The sequence below is a fragment of the Vulpes vulpes genome, chromosome 3 (assembly GCF_048418805.1).
Source record: "Vulpes vulpes isolate BD-2025 chromosome 3, VulVul3, whole genome shotgun sequence".
Taxonomy (NCBI): Eukaryota; Metazoa; Chordata; class Mammalia; order Carnivora; family Canidae; genus Vulpes; species Vulpes vulpes.
The window spans coordinates 83,119,365-83,141,568 of NC_132782.1; the positions used below are offsets into that span (position 1 = coordinate 83,119,365).

Genomic DNA, 22,204 nt, shown 5'->3' on the forward strand with positions numbered 1-22,204 from the left:
TGGAATGCTGAATCCTGGATGGGATCTTAGAACACTTTGAAAAGGACATTAGGTAAAAACTAAGGAAATATAGGTCAATGGTAACTTTTTTTTTTTTGGTAACTTTATTTAATAATATATTAATATTGGTTCATTAGTAATAACAAAAGTACCATAAGACATGTCAGTGGAGGAAACTGGGCATATGGGAACTCTAATATCTTCCAGACTTTTCTTAAAATTAAACTATTCTAAAATAAAAATTTTATTTAAAAATAAGCTAAAATCATCAAACTATTAGAAGAGGTTGATGGTGGTTACAGATAAGATGACATGGATGCAGTTCTCTTTTCTTCTTCCTACAGCTCAAACCCTGGACATAATGTCTAATGCAAATAGAAGATGATTCTGGAGGGTGGAGAGAACATCAAGAATTTTTTTTTAAGATTTTATTTATTCATGAGAGACACAGAGAGGCAGAGACACAGATAGGGGGAGAAGCAGGCTCTTTGTGGGGAGCTCGATGCGGGACTGTATCCCAGGACCCCGGGACCCTGACCTAAGCCAAAGGCAGATGCTCAGTCATTGAGCCACGTAGATTCCCCAGCCCTTGTGGTTCTTACTATGATTTCAGGATGCACCTCAGCAAAACCATTGGGGAACTTTGAAGAACACAGTTTTTTACAAGTCCCAGAGGGTACATGATGTACTTGAGGGCCATGCATGAGGTCCTGGGTGGAGAGAGAGAGAGAAAGGACTTAGGGCTCTGCCCTTATTGAGGGTGGGGTACCTACAGTTTCACAGTTAGCAAATTTATGGCATAAAATCAGGAATTAGGGCACAGAAAGGAAGAAATGAGATCAAATGGTCAGTTAATCTAGGTTACTTGGGGCTCTCTATAAGGAGAACTGGTGGGGGTAAACTGGTTCCTTACTAGTTGAAAACAACTGGCATCTATGCCATCCATCCACTCAGACATCCACTTAATTCAAGATTCATGTCTTTGAAATGGATGCCACAGCAATGAAAAGTTTAATGTCAAGAGAAGCACTCAAAACAAGTAAAAATGAAAGTGGAATTATAAAAAATGTTCAGACAACCCAGAGGACATTCACCAAGATAGACTGCTTCCTGGATCATAAAACAAACTTCAGCAAACTCAAAAGAATTGAAATCATATCAAGTGTGAACTTTGACCGCAGTGGAATCAAACTAGAAATCAGTAATGGAAAGATAGCAGGAAATTCTCCAAACACGTCGACACACACATAATCATGCGTCAAAAAGGAAGTCTCAAAGGAATGGATCATATTTAACTAGGTGAAAATGCAGCATATCAAAATTTGTGGGACACAGCCAAAACAGTCCGAGAGGAAAATTCATAGCACCAAATGTTCACAGAAGGGGCTCAAATCAATAATTTATGGTACTACCATGAGAAACCAGAAAAGGAAAAGCAAAATAAGCCCAAATAAAACAGAAGGGAAGAAATAAAAGCCAAAATCAGTAAATGAAAGACCTAAGAACAACAAAAAGGCAAACAAAAAGCTGTTCTGTGAAAGATAAGTGAAATGGGTAAGCCTCTAGCAGGGCCAATAAAGAAAAGACAACGAAGACACAAATTACCAATATCAAGAAGAAATCTTTGGGTGGCCACGAACTGGCAGATCTAGGACAAGGAAGCAGGCATGTGAGGATCCGGGCAGGAAGCCTCACACTGACTCTATTCCAGGTTCCATGATGTGCTGTAAATTCCTAAATCTAGGCTGGCCCACCAGGGAAAAGGAAGTCTCCAGAGAAGAGGCTAGTGGTGAGAATGACATTCCATATCCACCATTCAACTCTGATCTGCCAACAAAAGTGGCTGAACATGTGTCCAAGATTCAGCAGATCAAGGCATACAACAAGATAGTACTAGGTTAATGATCGGTCCCCTGATGATAGCCACTGAACATGCCCAGCAGTGCCATGATAATAATGCCTGTAGAGTAGCAGTGGAAATATCCCTCTTGTAGTATGTTTTAGGAGAATCAGTCCCCTTTCTCCCAGCGCAGGGCCTGTAGCAGAGCAATCTCCCCTGATTCTATTATCCAGAAAACCTACAATAAAATATATACTCCTCACTCAAGCCACCCCACCCCTTAGATCTGCCCCTCACCTTGAAGAGAAGATCTGCAAAACTTTTTTAAACAATCTACTTAGTTCTACCCCTTGAGAGAAATCCCTGATTAATTCTTATCACCTCACCAGTGCCAGGGCTCAAAAACTGGGCACCTATGCTGAGCACAGCACAGAGCAAACCATGGAGGGAATGGTATGGAGGGAAGCAGAGGACATCTATATGGATGATTTTCTAGCCACTGTCAACTCCGGTCAAAACAATCACCAGAACCTCCAGCGGTCACTTCCTCATTCAGGTTGTACCCAGCCAGGTCATTCCAAAGCAAACACATGTGAAAGACAAGCACAAGACCCACCATTGAGAACATAGAGTTGATGATGGGCAACCAGTAAATTTCCAGTGCTTAGGGAAAGAAGTCCCACCATCATTCCCATGACACCTGCCGCTCCCAACATTCCACTGAAGTCTCAGACTAGCACACTATGTGGATGAGGCCATAACCTAATCGGGCAGTGGGGCCTAGCACCCAACACTGAGACATTGGTAAAATAACTCCATCTCCATAGATTCAATGTGGAAGACTAATAAAGGGGTTTAGAGTCCTACCTTGTGGCTATGTAGCAGGAAGCAGCTCTCATGGCCCACAAAGCCACGGACTGGCAAGTCATCCACCACAAATTCAAAGCATGACAACCTTGGTGTCCTGGCACACATAGAAAAAGCCAGTCAGGAGTCAGAAGAGGCCTCCCCTGGCATAGGATGAGAGCGGGGGTTTCTCAACCTTGGCACTACTGACATTTGGACCAGGTAATTCTTTGTTCTGGATGGGGCTATCTTGACATTGGTAGGATAGTTAGTAGCATCCCTGGCCCCTTCCCCCTAGATGCCCTAGCACCTCACCAATTGCGACAAAATTGCAATGACCTTGGCAAATGTCCCCTGAGGGACAAAATTGCTCCCTGTGGAGAACCACTGGGTTAGACATGGTATGTTGGAGGTCTCCAAGAAGGGCAAGTACAATCTGACAAAGTCAAGGCCTAGGGCGAGGAGAGAAGCCAGGTGTAAGAAGGCTGGGAGTACGCTAAGGGGAAAATCTTAAGAAAGGATTCACTTGGGGCTCCTGGGTGGCTCAGTGGTTGAGCATCTGCCTTTGGCTCAGATTGTGATCCTGGGGTCCTGGAATCGAGTCTCGTGTCAGATTCCCCACGGGGAGCCTGCTTCTCCCTCTGCCTGGGTCTCTGCCTCTTTCTGTGTCTCTCATGAATAAATAAAATCTTAACCAAAAAAAGAAAAGGCTTCACTCAAGGGAAAGCATGACACGGGGAGGTTAGAGAGCACAAGAGCCAGTTAAGAAAGGGCCAAGAGGTAGGTATGAAAGGCAACAGGACTACATGGGAGTGATAGTTGGAATCTTATTACCAACAGAGAAGCTTGGAGTTAGGAGCCCTGGGCTCTGATATCAGCTCTGCAATTTTCTGTCCACGTGGCCCCGAAACAGGCACTTGTGAGCAGGAATGTTTCTTTGTCAGCTGAATGCACAGAACAATGCCTGCCCTGCCTGCCATACACGGCAGTAGTTAGAAATCACATCAGATTATTTCCATTAAGATGCTTTGAAAACAAAAGAAGCCGCAAGGAATAAAATACTGGCCATTCCTACAGACTCAGAAGACCTTAAAAGGAAAAGAAAGGAACATTGTAAATAACTCTACAGGTATAAATGCGACAACTTGGATGAAATGGACCAATTCCATGAAAGCTACAAACTACCCAAACTCCCTCAATGTGACACAGATGAGTTTAGAAGTCTTTTAACAATTTAAAAAACTGAACTCTTAGTTTTAAAAATACAGCCCCCTGTCTCAATGGTCATACAACTGATTTGATGATGCACTGGAAGGACTCACAGAACCCCATGTAAAGTTATACTCAAGGTTCGGATTTATTAGAGCAAACAACAGAATGCAGGAACAGCAGGAAAAAGATATAAGCAAAGGCTGGAGAGGTCAAATGCACGCATGCTTATCTCTCTGCGGGGATAACACAGACACACCTTCCCTGTGTGCCAACAGTGGGAGCGATGTGAGATGTCCTGGGCCAGGAAATACTGCTTGAGCCTTAGGGTCTAAAGATCTCAAACCGAGCTGGTTGCATACCTGCCATGCGAGCCAGCAGGCACCAGGGAACCATCATGAATCCTTATGTTTACCTTTTCTTTTTTTTTTTTAAGGATTATTCATTTATTTATTTGAAGGAGAGCGTGCAAGAGAGCATTGCACAGAGGGAAGGGGGAGAGGGAGAAGGAGAAACAGACTCCCCTCCCCCCCCCAGCAGGGAGCCCCAATGTGGGATATGATCCCAGGACCATGGGATCTGCCAAAGGCAGATGCTTAACCTTCTGAGCCACCCAAGCCCACCCCCCTTTTAAATGTAAGTAATCGCTACCCCCCCCCCCCGCCCCCGCATATGGAGCTGGAACTCACAACCCTAAGATCAAGAGCCTCATGGTCTTATGGCTGAGCCAGCCAGGCGCCCCTCTTTATGTTTTAAACACACTGACACCCTGGCTCTTCTCAACCCACTGCTCTAGGCATGTAGAATAACATCTACCCGCCGCCCCCACAGCTGTGCAAATGTTCCAGGAGTTCTGACAATCTGCCCAAAGGGTCATCACCATGGATACACAGATAAGTGAGAAACGGGTGACACAGAGCTGCCGTGTTTGCTTTTAGCTCGCATTCTCAAAATTGAGAAAATTGAGTTTTGAGAAACCCTGATCTGGACAAACAGTTCTCAGATGTGACATGGAAAGCAGGCTCCGTAAAGGGGGAAAAAAATCGCTAAATTTAATTTCTATCAAAATTAAAATTTTTGCTCTGCAAAAGACCCCATTAAGAGGATGAAAAGACTAGTTACAGATTGGGATGAAATATTTGTAAACCACATATCTGACGAAGGATTTATCTAGAAAATGCGAAGAACTCAGTAATAAACAACCCCCCCACCCCAGATAATCCAGTTGGAAGATGAACAAAATATATGAACAGACGCTTCACCAGAGGTTATAAAATGTTCAACATCCTTAGCCATTAGGGAAATGCAAATGAAGATAGCACTTAATCATCTATTAAGTGGCTAAAATGAAAACTGGATCTCTTCCACGTTTTCTATCTGCTTTTGCTAAATGCCTGGGGCACCGCCAAAAACAGAACCGCTTTCAGTGAAATTCCCCCTTGAGCGGTCTTGTACCCCCTCAAGGTGTAAATTGAGTCTTCTTTTCATCCGGACGCCTGGGCTTGGTTTACTGTCTCACAGGAATCTTGCCCCTTGTGCCAAAAGAACATAGATATATGTCTGGTGTCACCTTACCCTGAGCATGTGTGGTGCGGGGGTTACGGGGGTGTCCCTCGGACTTCACACTGCTGTCCTTCTCCAGCTTCCAAGGCCAGTGAGCAGAAATGCAGCTCAGTTTCACAGCAGCTCCCTGCAGAGTTGGCAGAGGCCTTCAGGGCAAAAGCAGTCCTAAGGGTTCATTTACACACCAAACACCACAAAAGCAAACACTGAAGCGAGTGGGGCGATATGCATCTAAAAAGCTTCTGCACCACAGAGGAAACCCATCAACAAAATAAAAAGACAACCTTGGAATGGGAGAAAAGATTTGCAAATCATAATCCTGGTAACAGGTTCATCTCCAAAATATATAGGGAACTCCTAACACTCAATAGCAAAAAACTCCAATAATTCTGGAGTGGCCCAGGTCATGATTCCATGGTCCTGGGATGGAGCCCCTCATCCTCATTGTCATACTCCCTGCTCAGTGGGAGTCTGCTTCTCCCTCTCCCTCTGCTGCTCCTCCTGCTCCTTTTCTCTCTCTCTCAAACTCCACAACAAATAATCCAATGAAAAATGGCAAAGGACCTGAATAGACATTTTTTTCCAACAGGACATGCTATAAAAAGGTGCTCAACATTACTAATCAATCAGGGAGATGAAAACCCAAACCACAGTAAGACATCACCTCACACCTGTTAGAATGGCTATTATCAGGGTGCCCAGGTTATGCGTCCAACTCTTGATTTCATCTCAGGGCATGATCTCAAGCGCTGGGTGTTGAGCCTGCCAGGGATTCTCTCTCCTTCTGCCCCTCCCCTCCTCAAAAGGAGGAGGAGAATAGCGATTATAAAAAAGACAACAGATAGCAAGCTTAGCAAGGATGTGGAGAAAGGGAACCATCCTACTCTATTGGTGGGATTGCAAACTGGTGCAGCCACTATGGAAAGCAGTATGGCAGTTCCTCAAAAAATTAAAAATATGATCCAGCAATTCCACTTCTGGGTATTTATCTGAAAGAAATGAAAACATTGGGACACCTGCACCCCGATGTTTCTATCAGCAATGGCCACAATAGCCAAACTGTGGAAGGAGCCTCGGTGTCCATCGAAAGATGAATGGATAAAGAAGATGTGGTTTATGTATACACTGGAATATTACTCAGCGATTAGAAACGACAAATACCCACCATTTGCTTCAGCGTGGATGGAACTGGAGGGTATTATGCTGAGTGAAGTAAGTCAATCGGAGAAGGACAAGCAGTGTATGTTCTCATTCATTTGGGGAATATAAATGGTAGTGAAGGGGAATATAAAGGAAGGGAGAAGAAATGTTGGGAAATATCAGGAAGGGAGACAGAACATAAAGACTCCTAACTCGGGGAAACGAACTAGGGGTGGTGGAAGGGGGGAGGAGGGCGGGTGTTGGAGGGGAATGGGTGACGGGCACTGAGGTGGACACTTGACGGGATGAGCACTGGGTGTTTTTCTGTATGTTGGTAAATTGAACACCAATAAAAATTAATTAAAAAAAAAATAAAAAATAAATAAAAAATAAAATAGCAGAGGAAAAAAAAAAAAAGAAATGAAAACATTAATTCGAAAAGATATTTGCACCCACATGTTCACTGCAGCATTATATACAATAGCCAAGGCATAGAAACAGCCCAAGTGTCCACTGATGGATAAATGGATAAAGAATATGCCACACATACAGAACATAAAGAACATGCACACACACACAGAAATATTATTCCACCATAAAGTGAAATAAGTCAGATAAAGACATATACCATTTGGTCTCATGTAGATGTGAAGTCTTTTTTAGAAAGATGTTTTATTACTTTTAAGTAATCTCTATATCCAGTGTGGGGCTTGAACTTCCAGACCCAGGATGAAGAGTCACATGCTCTACTGACAGAGCCAGCCAGGTACCCCTATATATGAAATCTTTTTTAAAAATGAACTCAGAGATACCAAAAATAGGTTGGTCTGTGGCTATCAAAGGCAAAGGCAAAGGGGTAGACGAAATGGGTGAAGGGGGTCAAGAGGTACAAACTTCAAATTATAAATGAGTCCTGGGGATGCAATGTACAGCAGGAGACTACATTTAATAATGCTGTACTGCACGTTTGAAAGTTGTTAAGAGAGTAAATCTTAAAATTTCACATCACAAGAAGTTATAACTATACGTGATAAACGGGTGTTAACTAGACTTGCTGTGGTGATTATTTCACAATATATACATCATTATGTTGTACATTTGAAACAAATATGATGTTACATGTCAGTTATGCCTCAATTTTTTAAAAAAAGATTTTATTGACTTATTCATGAGAGACACACACAGAGAGAGAGAGAGAGAGAGGCAGAGACACAGGCAGAGGGAGAAGGGACTCGATCCCGGGACTCCAGAATCATGCTCTGGACCAAAGGCAGGCACTAAACCGCTAAGCCATCCAGAGATCCCATGCCTCAATTTTTCAAAAAGAGTTTTTTATGTTTTGTGTGTATGTGTGTTTGCCACCTCTGAGTCATTTGGTCTCCTAAATTATAGCCTGGTAATTCTTTGCTGTTTTGTTAGGTCTGTAAGCGCTTTTAAGATGTCTTATTGGACTTCTTTTTTAAAGATTTTATTTATTTATTCATGAGAGAGGCAGAGACATAGGCAGAGGGAGAAACAGGCTCCCTGTGGGGAGTGGGACTTCATCCCAGGACCCAGGATCATGCGCTGAGCCAAAGGCAGATGCTCACCACTGAGCCTCCCAGGCGCGCTTCTTATTAGACTTTATCCAACATTGTCAATTGTCCTTCCTAGGAAAGTGGACCCAGATTACCTAGAAAGTAGAAATGTCCACAATGTACAAAAAACATCCTGTTCACTCTGCTCAAAACTCCCTTCTCCACTTGACTTGCTTTTCCTTGAAGACTCAGCCCAAGCAGGACCTCTACTAAAAGTTCCCCGTATCTTTTTTTTTTTTTTTTTAATTCATGAGAGACACAAACTGAGAGGGGCAGAGACATAGGCAGAGGGAGAAGCAGGACCCTCACAAGGAGCCCAATGCAGGACTCAATCCCAGACCCCAGGATCAGACGGGAGCCAAAGGCAGGTGCCCAACTGCTGAGCCACCCAGGCATCCCCCAACCCCCACCCCCGTATCTTCTAAGCAGGCTTCCCCAAACACTGTGCTCATTGTACTATCACAGCCTTTGTCATTCTGTGTTGTTGGTATGAGTGTCTAGAAGCACTGACTGGGTCTTTCATGAAACAAACTTTTTTGGAGTGCCTACGTGGATCATGCACTAGGCTTACGAATGTGAACTCTAGTCCATGACACCTCAAGGAAGTCAGCTGTTTATGAGTGAGTGTGATGTGAGCTTTGGAAGCTGGAGGTAGAAGAGGCTCAGTGGCTCAGGTCATGATCTTCTGGGTCCTGGGGATGGAGCCCTGTTTCGGACTCCTTGCTAGTGGGGAGTCTGCTGGGGATTTTCTTCCTCTTTCTGCCTCTCTCCCCACTTGGGTATGCACACTCTCTCTGTCTCTCTCTCAAATAAATAAATCTGTAAAAAAAAAAATAAAAAGCGCTCTTCCCTTGGCATAAGCCTCCAGTCTCCTGGTTTTCCTCCTACTTAGGCTATTCTTCAACCTTCGTTTAAATTGGTTTGGTAGCATTTCCCTGAGCTCACCTCCTTCTAACCCTGCAGTCTAAGGGGGCAACTGCTTTCTTGCCTCTCCTGTCTCTGATAGCTCTCAAATGCTCACATTCCTGCACAGGAAATGCTCCTGACTCTGAAGCTGGTCTGTCCCCAGCATGCGAGTTTCTAATCTTCTGAGGCACATCCTTCTCCCTGGCTCTCTGTATCCATCTGTTACAGTGGCCTGGCCATCCTACCATCAGGTATCTCGGTCTCCATCCCTCCAACCCCCTCTTAATCCAGACTCTTCCTAAATCAGCCCTCAGCAGGACCAATGCAGCTCCCTCCTTCCCTCCTGCCATCCTCCCCCCTGCTGCCCGAGTGATATTACTAAGATATAAATCCAATCAAGCTATCCTCCTCCTTACAACTTTCAATGGCTCCCCATGGCCTAAAGCATGAAGTCCTAGCTTCTTTAGCTTAGTACACAGGCCCCGCATCATCTCAACCCTGCTGCCTCTTTAGCCTCATCCCTGCCATTCCCCTATTTATATAGAGTCCTTCAGTTTCATTTCTTTGGAAATCCTTTATGACTTATTGAGCACCTACTTATTTTTTCACGCAATGTGCGTTATTTCATTTGATCCTCAAAATAATATGAGGTGGCTATTTCCATTGTATAGATGATAAAACTTAGGCTGACAGAGGTTGAGACATTTGCTCAAAGTCATTCATCTCTTAGGTACTGGACCTGGATCCTATCCAAGAATACATCTCTAAAGTGTCATTCTTAGTCTTTGCAATAAATTGTGTTTGCTTCCTTTCTGTGCCTGGCCAGCTACTGTTCCATTTTCAAAACTCAGCTCTGCAATCACCTTTGAAAACTTTAAGGAACTTCAAAGTCTTGCATTTGAAACCATCCACCCCCATGCCCTGATCACAGGCATAACTGAATAAGAACACTTGTGCCCATCATACTGCAATAATTGCTCTTCTGCACCATTTCCCCTTACCAGAAAGCCAGTTTGTGTTGAGAAAGGTCTGGGTTTTTCTTTATTGTTGCCACACTTCACATAGTGGCAGGCATGCGGTGGGTCTTGAGTAGACTTACTATATGAAATTTCTGGCTCTGTTACTTGCTAGAGCGTGTAAACTTGGGGAAGTTATGTCACCTCTTCATGCCTCAGTGTTCTCATCTGAACTCACATCCTTATCTGTAAAATAAGTGTAATAATAGCCACTATGGAATGTCACTGTGAGGATGAAGGGAAAATTTACCTCCAGGCTGGCATACAGTAAGTGCTCAACAATATATACCCCAGTCTGGCCAGAGCAGGGAGGAAGGTGTGATAGGGGCTCACAGGTGTCCAGTCTTGCCCCTCACTTAGCACAAGACCTGCCACCCCACACACTTTGAAGGCCAGCTCTCTGCCCCTCCCTCCAGCCCTTCTAGCTGCACAACTCCCTACAGAATACCCCATAGGATTTTCGGAATGGGAAGGGGCCAGAGAGCTGTTCAGAACCTCAGTGATCACAGGAGATAGACAAGGATCTTTGTCTTAGCGCCTTTTGGAATTAAGCGCCAGTATCTGAAAAACTGTCTCTGCACTCCACACTCAGGGTAAATGGCAGAAGCAGAAAGGCCCAGAATACACGCGGTTTGTGTGGGGATCAGATCCCAAAAGCTCTGGAAAGGAGAAACTGAACCAAGGGAGAAGCATGTTGTGCACTCACCAAGACTTTGTAAAGAACGTTTCCATAGAATTGTAAAAAGAAACGAGCCCTCTCATGCAAAATGACATTTGCGTGTTATATTGGTCTGCTAGGGCTCTCGTAACCAAACATGGCAGACTGGGAAGCTTCAAAATCAGAAATTTATTTTCTCATAGTTCGGAAGGCTGGAAGTCCAAGATCTAGTCGACAGGGTTTTTCCTGCTGAGGCCTCTCTTTGGCTTATAGAGATGGTCTCCTCCCTATGTCCCCACAGTCTTCCCTCTGTATGTGTGTATGTGTGTCCTAATTTCTTCTTCTAAGGGCACCAGTCATATTGGATTATGGGCTACCTTACCTCATTTTAACTTAATTATCTCTGTAAAGACCCTACCTCCAAGGACAGCCATTCTGAGATACTGGAGATTAGGTTTTTGACATGCAAAGTGGGACAGGAGCCACAACTCAGCCGTGCAACACATGCAAGTTTCAGATGCTTCAACATGGAACAAAAATCTTCCGAGTATATAAAAAGTTAGCTAAGTTACAAATTTTTTCAGGCTTTTTTTTTTTTTTTTTTTTTTTTTTTACCACTTTCATCCCATTTTGGTTGTCAAATCAATAAAAGTCTCAAGGTTTTAAAAATAGCTGAACCATTTTGACATTCAGGAAGGTTTGGTGCCTTCTCAAGCTCTTAGATTTGCCCAGCTTGATATGACCTCATGTTTCAAAGGAAGCTGCCTCTGTTCAGCACTTAGTCACAGCTGGCCTTCTGGAACATCCTCAGCATCTGAACACATCCAAGTGGTGGGAGGAGATGTTTTTTAGACTGGAACATTTTAAGTAATCCAACTCACGCAAACGTTCTTGAATGACTGAGCTACCTACCTTTTTACCAGAAACAGATGATTTTGCATCATAATTCCTTTTTTTAAAAAGTTGCCCTACCACATATAGGAAGAAACAATAGTGCATAGAAAAACTGCTGTGGACTGAGAACCAGGAAGACCTAGGGATTTTGAGAAAGTCACTTCACCTCCCTAATCCTGTTCTTTCACATGAAACATGAGTGGGTGAATTAGACACCTTCATGTCCTTCCCACTATAAAATTCTAAAAGTTAAATATAAAACAAACATACAGCTTCTGCCATATTGGCATTCTCCTAATTCATGCTTAAAATACAGTTTATCCCATTATTTTTAGAGCTTATGCCTAGTTACCCAATTATTACCAATCTTAGGTACCCCATAGCAATGCAAAGATGGAACTCATGGGGGTGAGCAGTCTGGGGGACTCAATCCTGAACATATGATAGTGATATTAGCCCACAGCCACAATTCTGCCCCTGGACTCCCCCATCTCATTCAAACAGATTCTTCATTTTTTTTTTTAAAGATTTTATTCATGAGAGACACAGAGAGAGAGGCAGAGATATAGGCAGAAGGAGAAGCAGGCTTCCTGCAGGGAGCCCAATATGGGACTTGATCCCGGGACTCCGGGTTCGTGACCTGAGCCAAAGGCAGATGCTCAACTACTGAGCCACCCGGGTGCCCTGGATTTTTCATTTCTTTTTAATTTTTCTTATTTATTTGGGAGAGAAACAGAGTGAGAAAGCACACACAGGGAGAGGGAGAAGCAGAGTCCCCGCTGAGCAGGAAGCCCTACATGGGACTCACACCTATGACCCATGAGATCATGACCAAAGGCCAACGCCCAACTGACTGAGCCACCCAGGTGCCCCCAGGTTCTTCAGATTGGCCCTCAACACCTCATGGAGTTCCACCCCCATGACTTAGAAAGGTCCTTGCTTTCCCGTATTTATGACTTGAAGGATCTGATGAAAGCTATGGCTTCCTTCTTCCCCCCCCCCCAAATATAAATGTGTATGTGTTTATATATTACAGTTTTATAGAGTTCAAGAATCTTTTCAAGCCTACCCATAGACACTGTCACCCTCCCCTCCCAGGTCAAGGACCCTGGAGGTCTGCTGGGACTGGTGGGGTAGCAAAGTGGGTGGTGTATTGAGTGACTAACTTTATCCTACTCTTAGGAAAATAGAGCTCATTTAAAAACAGATAGATTATAACAAACTTTTTAATCTGCAAAAGCTTGGCTATTTTTTGTCGAGTGATTTGTGGGATTTTTAAATTTTTGGTTTTTAAACTATTGTATTTGTGTTTTTAAAGCTACCTTGTACTTTTGAGTAATCTCTACAGAACGAGTGTGTAAATATGTGTGATATTAACTAAATGGGTGCACATTTTAAAACATACTTTGCATCGTGTTTTGTCTTAATCATTGTCCTAAAATATGTGTGACCTACTTTACCTTCTTCATAAAAATCCCAAAAGTATGGGGTTGAGAAAGCTTCTGGGTTAGTGAACATATCTATATGCCAGGAGGGTGGCACACCCCAACTCCAGGAGGACAGAAGCTCCAGAGCTCAGGATCCTTCTGGACCCCATCCTATGTATCTCCTCATCTGACTGTCCATCTGTATCCTTTATTATATAATAAAGTGGTAAATATAGGTAATTGTTTCCATGAATTCTGTGAGCTGTTCTAGTAAATAATCAAATCCAAGGAAGGGTGGTTGAATTGAATTGACTTGTGGGGTACCCAGGTGGTACAGGTTACAGATAATTGCCTGGTCGGGGCGGGGGGGGAGAACAAGCACACATCTGGTGCTGAGCGTGTGATGATAGTGAGACAGTAAATGAGAGACACAAGGGGAAGAGTGAGTTTTACATGGGCTGAGGCTAGGGCTGGGATTACAGAGGAAATGAAAACATATTTGGAAGTTACACTATATGTTTTCAGTAGGTGGAGAGTGATTCAAAAGTTTGATGACAATATTATTTTCTACCACCTTCATGAAAGCATTGTTATTTTAAGATAAATCCCATGCTAATAAGATAGACCCTTTGAAAATTGATTTGATTTCTTTGAAAATGAGCGCTTTCTATCCAGATCAGGGTTTTCTGTTTTTGGAAAGGTGAAGCTCCTTTTCTTTCCCCTACAGCCCCATAGCCCAGTGGCCTGTTGCTGGTCAAGCTCAAGAGAATAGAGATATGGGTTTAATGATTCAAATGTTGAAAACATTTCAAGTCCCATGATGCACCACAATGTGTTGCACTCCCTACTGTTCAGATAATCTTGGCAAACTATACAGAAAAGGCATTTCAGGGGCACCTGAGTGGCTCAGTTGGTTAAACATCTGACTCTTGATTTTGGCTCAGGTCATGATTTCAGGGTTGTGAGATGGAGCCCTGTGTCAGGCTCCACACTGATTGCAGGGTCTGCTTAAGATTCTTTCCCCTTCTCCCTATGCCGCATCTCCCACTCTTGTTCTCTCTCTCAATCTCAATCTCCCTGCTCCCCCTACCCCATCAATCAATCAATCAAATCTTGAAAGAAAAAAAGAAAAGGCATTTCAACAGCAGTGAGCTTGGAAATAGGCCAATAAAGTCTTGGGATGACCATAAAGGGCCCTATTGATGAGATTCAATGGATAGTGTACCTTACGGTGTTTCACATGGTGTGAAGTATCTCCACATCAACATCCTGCAAGACCTGGAAGGGCTCATTTGCAGGGAATACAAAAGTCCAGCAATGATCTCAATTATCTGCTATAAATCAGGATTCTGAAGTAAGAGTCTCCTTCAAATTAGATTAGTATACATCAGTTCAGGTTCAGTCAGAACAAGGAGCAACACTGAGTTGCATGGTAAATCCCCTAGAGTCTTGATAACAAATAAAAACCAACAAATAAATAAAATGGTCCCTAGATACATCAGCACCACTTGGAATTTGTTTAGAAATACAGATTCTTGGGCCCTACACCAGACCTACACCAGACACAGAAACCGGGGATATGATCTAGCATTCTCCAGGTGATTCAGGTGCATCTCAAATTTGAAAACCACTGTTCTAGAACTCAAGTAAAAACCTGAGTTTCGGTGTCAACTTAAGGCAAGTCTAAATAGTGAAGCTAACAGGAGCATCTGTGTGAAGCAGTGATGTAGGGTTCAGAAAAGGGAGCATGACATAAGGCACCCTTCCCAAGCTAGTCCTATTTGACTAGGGTGAATAAATAGCTGGTTTGCCAAGATGTACCAATTTACTCCTATTGTTCTCATGCAATGATTGGTATCATCACTGTCTCACCCTTAAAAGTGCCCCTGTTTGGATAATAAGTTATATGGCCACCCTCTCATGTCCCCTCTGTGCTCCTGTTCTTGCTCTATTTGTGATGGAAAAATGAACCTTGGGCTATCCAAGGTCAGTTTTAGCTCTTGAAGTCTTTGGAGCAGAAAAAGGAAATGACCAGAAGGGTGGCCATGAGTTGGCCAAAAAGGACTCAGAGATGACACTTCTCAAGAAGTTCCTTTAAGAAGGTAGATAAAATAAGGGTGCCTAGGTGGCTCAGTTAGGCCAACTGCCTTTGGCTCATGATCCCAGGGTCCTGGGATAAAACTTTCCCCACTTGGGCTCCTGCTCAGCAGGGAGTCTGCTTCTCTCTCTCTCCCTCTGTCTCTCCTCCCCACTCATGTTCTCTCTGTCTCACTCAAATGAATAAATAAAATCTTTTTTAGGGATCCCTGGGTGGTGCAGCGGTTTGGCGCCTGCCTTTGGCCCAGGGCGTGATCCTGGAGACCCAGGATCGAATCCCACATCGGGCTCCCGGTGCATGGAGCCTGCTTCTCCCTCTGCCTGTGTCTCTGCCTCTCTCTCTCTCTCTCTCTCTCTCTGTGAATATCATAAATAAATAAAAATTTAAAAAAAATCCTTTTTAAAACTTACAAAAAGAAGGTAGATAAAATAATCTCAACGACAAGGATGATAATTAATCCATTGGTTATCAAGTAAGTATATCCAAATTAAAATACTGAGAAAAAGGAAAAGCACTTCCCATGGGAATTTTTATTTTTATTTTTAATTTTTATTTATTTATGATAGTCACACAGAGAGAGAGAGAGGGGCAGAGACACATGGCAGAGGGAGAAGCAGGCTTCATGCACTGGGAGCCCGACGTGGGATTCGATCCTGGGTCTCCAGGATCGCGCCCTGGGCCAAAGGCAGGCGCTAAACCGCTGCACCACCCAGGGATCCCTCCATGGGAATTTTTAAAGCTTAAAATGTCATGTAAAGCTTAAGGCAGGACGCCTGGGTGGCTCAGCGGTTGAGCGTCTGCCTTCAGCTCAGGGAGTGATCCCGGGATTCCAGGATTGAGTCCCACATCGGGCTCCCTGGGAGGAGCCTGGTTCTCCCTCTGCCTGTGTCTCTGCCTTCTCTCTGTGTCTTTCATTTCTTTTAAAATCTTAAAATAAAATAAAATAAAATAAAATAAAGCTTAAGGAAGCTCCTATTGTTGCAATAGCCCAGAATGGCATTTTTTTTGTTTTTGTTTTAAGATTTTATTTATTCATGAGAGACACACACAGAGAAGCAGAGACATAGGCAGAAGGAGAAGCAGACTTTCTGCAGGGAGCCCGATGTGGAATTCTGTCTCAGGACCTCGGGATGATGGCCTGAGCCAAAGGCAGACACTCAAACACTGAGCCATCCAGGCACCCCTAGGCGTATTTTATTATTGGTTTGTACTGATGTATTTATAGAATAAGACTTGCTGCTTTTAGTAAGATTGACCAGAATAGGAAAATGTTCAAATGGAAAATTCTGGAAGTTTTGTACTTCAGTAGAAAAATAGGTCTCCCCCTATTAATATAATTAAGTAAATTCATAAAACAAAATCTTACTTTAACAACAGAAATGTTTGAGCAATCAATAAGATACATTTTCTTCTCAGAAATAACATTGGGTAACAATCACTGGAAACATGAAGATTTCCCCCAAAAAATTGAACAGATGTGACTATACCTCTATCCAGGATTTCAATTTAATTTGGAACCCAGAGATAACTATTATGATAACATCTGCTTCTGATAAAAGTAGGCTGGGTGATTCAGCCCATCTCTTCTCCTGAGGAGACTAAAAAAAAAAAAAAAAACCAGGTGGAATATAACAAACATCCACTTGAAGGCACCAGAGAGCTAACAAAAAAAGTGAAAAATTACCAGCCCCAAGTCCCAGAAAGGACAGAGGTTCTGCAATGAGAGCCTGGCCAAGAGAGCTGGCTGCCTCTCTCCTTGGGGACATCCCCCAATTCCAGACCGTTGTTGGCTGGAATGTCCATCAGCTTTTTTTTTTTACCATAATATTGAAGTCAGTTATACATCCTGCAAGGTGCACAGATCATAACTTTACAGCTCAATTGATTTTTTAAATTGAAGTATTAACATGCAGTGTTACATTAGTTTCAGACGTACAATATAGTGATTCAACAATCCTATAAATTATTCAGTGCTCATTGCATTAAGAATAGTCACCATCTGTCCCCAAACAACGTTATTACCGTCTTATAGACCACATTTCTATATGGACATTTTTGGCTCCATGACTTACTTATTTTTGTAACTGGAAGTTTGTGTGTGTGTGGTTTTTTATTTTTTTAAGTATTTATTTATTCATGAGAGACAGAGAGTGGCAGAGACATAGGCAGAGGGAGAAGCAGGGTCCCTGCAGGGAGCCTGATGTGTGACTCAATCCCAGGATCCTGGGATCCGCCCCCCACCCTGGCAGCCAAAGGCAGATGTTCCACCGCTGAGCCCCCCAGGCGCCCCTGTAACTGGAACTTTGTATTTCTTAATCCTCTTTATCTATTTCAGCCATCCTCCCACCCACCTCCCCTATAGCAACCGAGATTGTTCTCTGTATTTAAAAATCCATGTTAGTTTTGTTTCTTAAATTCCACATATGAGTGAAATCATATGGTATTTGTCTTTCTCTGACTTATTTCACTTAGCATAATACCCTCTAGATCCATCCATGTTGTTGCAAATGGCAAGATCTCATTCTTTTTTTTTTTAAGATTTTATTTATTTATTCATGAGAGACAGAGAGAGTGGCAGAGACACAGGCAGAGGGAGAAGCAGGCTCAATGCAGGGAGCCTGACATGGGACTTGATCCCGGGTCTCCAGGATCACACCCTGGGCTGAAGGCGGTGCTAAACCTCTGAGCCACCCAGGCTGCCTGATTTCATTCTTTTTTATGATTAACATTCCATTGTGTATATATAAGACATCTTCTTTATCCATTCATCTATTGATGGATACTTGGGCTGTTTTCATATCTTGGCTATTGTAAATAATGCTGCAACAAACATAGGGATGCATATATCTTTTTGATTTAGTGTTTCTTTGGGTAAATAGTCATGGAGTTACTGGATCATATGGTATCTCTATTTTTAATTTTTTAAGGAAACTCCATACTGTTTTCTTTATATATTTGAGAGAGAGAACAGAAGAAGGGGGAGCAGCAGAGGGAGAGGGAAAAGCAGACTCCCCACTGAGCAGGAAGCCTGATGCAGGACTCAATCCCAGGACTCTGGGATCATGACCTGAGCTGAAGTCAGACATTCAACTGACTGAGCCACCTAGGTGTCCCTCCATACTGTTTTCTACAGTGGTTGCACCAGCGAGCATTCCCACCAACAGTACTGAGGGTTCCTTTTCTCCATATCCTCCCTGACACTAGAATATTTTGTATTTTAGCCATTCTGACAGGTGTAAGGTGATATCTCTGTCCATTTTAATTGGATCATTTCCTTGGTGTTGAGTTGTATGAGTTCTTTATGTATTTTGGGTATTAACCCCTTATTGGCTATATCATTTGCAAATATCTTCTCCCATTCAGCAGGTTACTTTGCCCTTCTGTTGGTGATTTCCTTCACTGTGTAAAAGCTTTGTGTTTTGGTATAGTCTCAATAGTTTATTTTTGCTTTTGCTTCCCTTGCCTGAGGAGACATACCTAGAAAAATATTTCTAAAAAAAAAAAAAGAAAAGAAAAATATTTCTACAGTAATGTCAAATTACTGTTTATGTTTTCTTCTAGGAATTTTATAGTTTCAGGTCTCAGGTGTAGGTCTCTAATCCATTTTTTTAATAAAGATTTATTCACGATAGACACACACAGAGAGAAGCAGAGACATAGGCAGAGGGAGAAGCAGGCTCCGTGCAGGGAGCCCAATGTGGGACTCAATCACGGATCCCAGGATCACACCCTGAGCTGAAGGCAGATGCTCAACCACTGAGCTACCCAGGTGTCCTTCTAATCCATTTTGAGTTTACTTTTGTGTGTGGTGTAAGAAAGTGGTCCAGTTTTGTTCTTCTGCAGGTAGTTGTCCAGTTTTCCCAGCACTGTTTGTTAAAGAAATGGTCTTTTCCCCATTGCATATTCTTGCCTTCTTTGTCAAAGATTAATTGACCAGATAAGTGTGGGTTTCTTTTGGGCCTCCCTGTTCTATTTCATTGGCCTACTTTTCTGTTTTTGTGCCTCTACTATACTGTTTTGGTTACTGCAGCTTTGAGATATATCTTGAATTCTGGGATTGTGATACCTCCAGCTTTGTTCTTCTTTCTCAAGATTGTTTTAGATATTCAGGGTGTTTTGTGGTTCCATCCAGAGTTCAGTTCTGTGAAAAAATGTGGTTGTGTTTTGATAATGGATTGCATTAAATCTCTAGGTTGCTTTGGATAATATGGACATTTTAACAATGATGGTTCTTCTGATCTATGAGTATGGGATATCTTTCCATTTGTTTATGACCTCTTCAATTTCTTTCATCCATTAAATATAGTTTTTGGAGTACAGGTCTTTTACCTCCTTAGTTAAGTTTATTTTAGGTATTTTATTATTTTTGGTGGGATTGCTTCCTTAATTTGGCTTTCTGCTACTTCATTATTAGTGTATGGAAATGCAACAGATTTCTGTATATTAATTTTGTATCCTGTGACTTTACTGAATTAATTTATCACAGCTCAATTGAGCATAGGCACCCACTAGAGAAACTAGAACAGCATCCCAGAAGTCCCTTCACTATCCTTTCCAATCTCTACCTGCCCCCACAAAGAAGGACCACTAACACAATTTCTAAAATAAAGATGCCATTTGTCTGGTTTTGCATTCTATTTAAATGCAGTTGTGCAACATATAGTTGCTCTGGTACAAATGCACAATGGAAAAATCTGCAGCAGTGAAAAATGTGACAGACTGAAGTTATATACAACAACATCAACAGGACATTTGGCAAGGAAAGCCAGACACTAAAAAGTAGAAGTTTCAAAAAAAAAATCCCAACAAAAGTAAACTATAGCATTACATATGCATGCTTAGTTTGGGGGTAGGGGGTGTGGCCATAAAAATCAGGATATTGGTCACTATTAGAAAAGTAGGGGACTGTAATTTTGGTAGTAGGTCCAGGTTGGGGAGGGGGGCTTTTGGCAACGTCCTATTTCTAAATTGAGTGATGGTTACATAATGGTTCATTCTCTAAAATCACTGAACTGTACATTTTGCTGTGTGCACTTTTGCATAAGTGTGCATTATACTTCAAAACAAAAAGGTCTTAAAACTGCTTAGCTAAGTGGTAGGACTATAATATAGCTTGGTTACCCTGGGAATTCATTTAATTGCCAAAAAATGTGAAAACTGGTGATCGGTACCAGCTAGGGTCCATCTGAGAGCAATCTGAGCCACCTGGCAGGTTCAGTGCTAGCCTTTATTTGGTAATTTTCAACTGTGAGGATGAGAGAGAACCTCCACTACCTCACTATATTATATATTTGTAGCAAATAATAGAAACCAACTTGAGTTAGCCTAAAAAGAGTATGAACCTTTACCCAGAATCTACACTAAAACCAGAATCCTGAAAAGACACCAGCCCACCAGGATGGCTCAGGATGGCTCTTTTTGGGTTCTCAGGTTCTCTTGTCCCTGCTTTTCTTTCCATATTCACTTCATTCTTGTCTTTTTGTATATAGATGGTCTCTGTCCGCTTTTCTGTTGCTATGTCCACAGAGCAGGACAAGGGCTTCCCGCAGGGCTGAATTTATTTATACCTCACGGCCAGCCACAGACAGAGGCCTGTCCCAAAACTAACTACAGCTAAATCCCAAGACAGAGTGTGGCTGACCCCTCCTTACCCCAAAACTGTGCACTATCCAGGTGGTACGATGCCATTCTTCAAAGAAATGGCATAATGATGAACTGGGAGGATGGTCCAAAAAAGAGTCTGCTTCAGAAATCATCTCCCAAATGGTGAGAGAGCAGTAATGAATTGCACATGTCATACACACAGATGCTTGTAAAAAGTAACTGTCCTTATATTTCAGACAGTCGGGAAAGAGAATGGCTTCTAAACAAAGGGTTCCTTCTGCCCACCTGCCATTGTCTAATTTGGCCACCCCAGATAGATTTCTTATTTAAAATAATTACTGGGACACCTGGGTGGCTCAATGATTGAGCTTCTTCCTTCCACTCAGGGTGTGATCCTGGGGTCTCAGGATCGAGTCCAGCATCAGGCTCCCCGCAGGGAGCCTGCTTCTCCCTCTGACTGTGTCTCTGCCTCTCTCTCTGTGTCTCTCATGAATGAATAAAAATAAAATCTTTAAGATAAAATTTGAGTTGCAAACGCAGAGGCTACACACGTGCCCTCCAGAAACCCATAAGCTGCCCTGCTCTTCACTTCTTAACCATGACGCTATGGATGAACAATTATTTAAAAAATAATGAAAGAAAAAAAAAATGAAAGGAAAGGCTCCTGGGTGGCTCAGATGGTTAAGCGTCTGCCTGCAGTCCAGGTCAATATCTCCAGGTCCTGGAATGGTGCCCCGCGAGCCCTACAGCAGGTTCCCAGCTTAGCAGAGTGTCTGCTTCTCCCCGTCTCTCTGCCTCTCCCTCTGCTTGTGCTCTCTCAAATGAATAAATAAAAATTAATCCATCAATTAATTAAGGTAGATAATTGAGGTGATATAAACTTTAACACTTGAAGACAACTGCAAAATGGAGCAGAAGGCAAAAAGCTTTGATAAGATAAAGAGTAAAGAACACGGAAGAGAACGATAGAAAATATTTGATTGGCTGGGGCCATCTAGTCAACATGGCTTGGGATGAGAAGGCCCAAAGTTGGCCTGGCATTTGGGGATTGGCTGACTGCATAGACTGTTTCTGAGCATTTATAGGGACATAGAAGCTATCCAAGTTTCGGTGCGCTGACAAAGTACCTAGGGCAGGAAGGGTTCCATCTTGGGCCTAGAAAGTTAGCCTATCAGAATTGGTTTTTTTAATGATATCTATTTGGGAGAGAGTATGAGCACGAGCAGGGGGCAAGACAGAAGGAGAGAGAGAAGCAAGTTCCTCGCTGAGCAGGGAGCCCAACTCATGGCTCTATCCCAGGACCCTGAGATCATGACCTGAGCCAAAGGCAGATGCTTAACCACTGAGCCACCCAGGTGCCCCTCAACGCAGTCTTACTACCAATAGACTCTAAATGTGTTGTTTGGGACTTCTGATCAACTTACAT

At 42.8% G+C, this 22,204-nt stretch overlaps 1 long non-coding RNA gene across 1 annotated transcript; it reads right to left on the reverse strand.

Moving 5' to 3' along the window:
* Window positions 1-298: 298 nt before the first annotated feature.
* On the reverse strand, window positions 299-5,591 carry LOC140598273 (uncharacterized). The gene is made up of 3 exons (XR_012000525.1): window positions 5,471-5,591; window positions 2,708-2,804; window positions 299-710 (listed from the first exon to the last, which is right to left on the reverse strand). It is a non-coding gene; the product is annotated as an uncharacterized lncRNA (long non-coding RNA).
* Window positions 5,592-22,204: the final 16,613 nt, after the last annotated feature.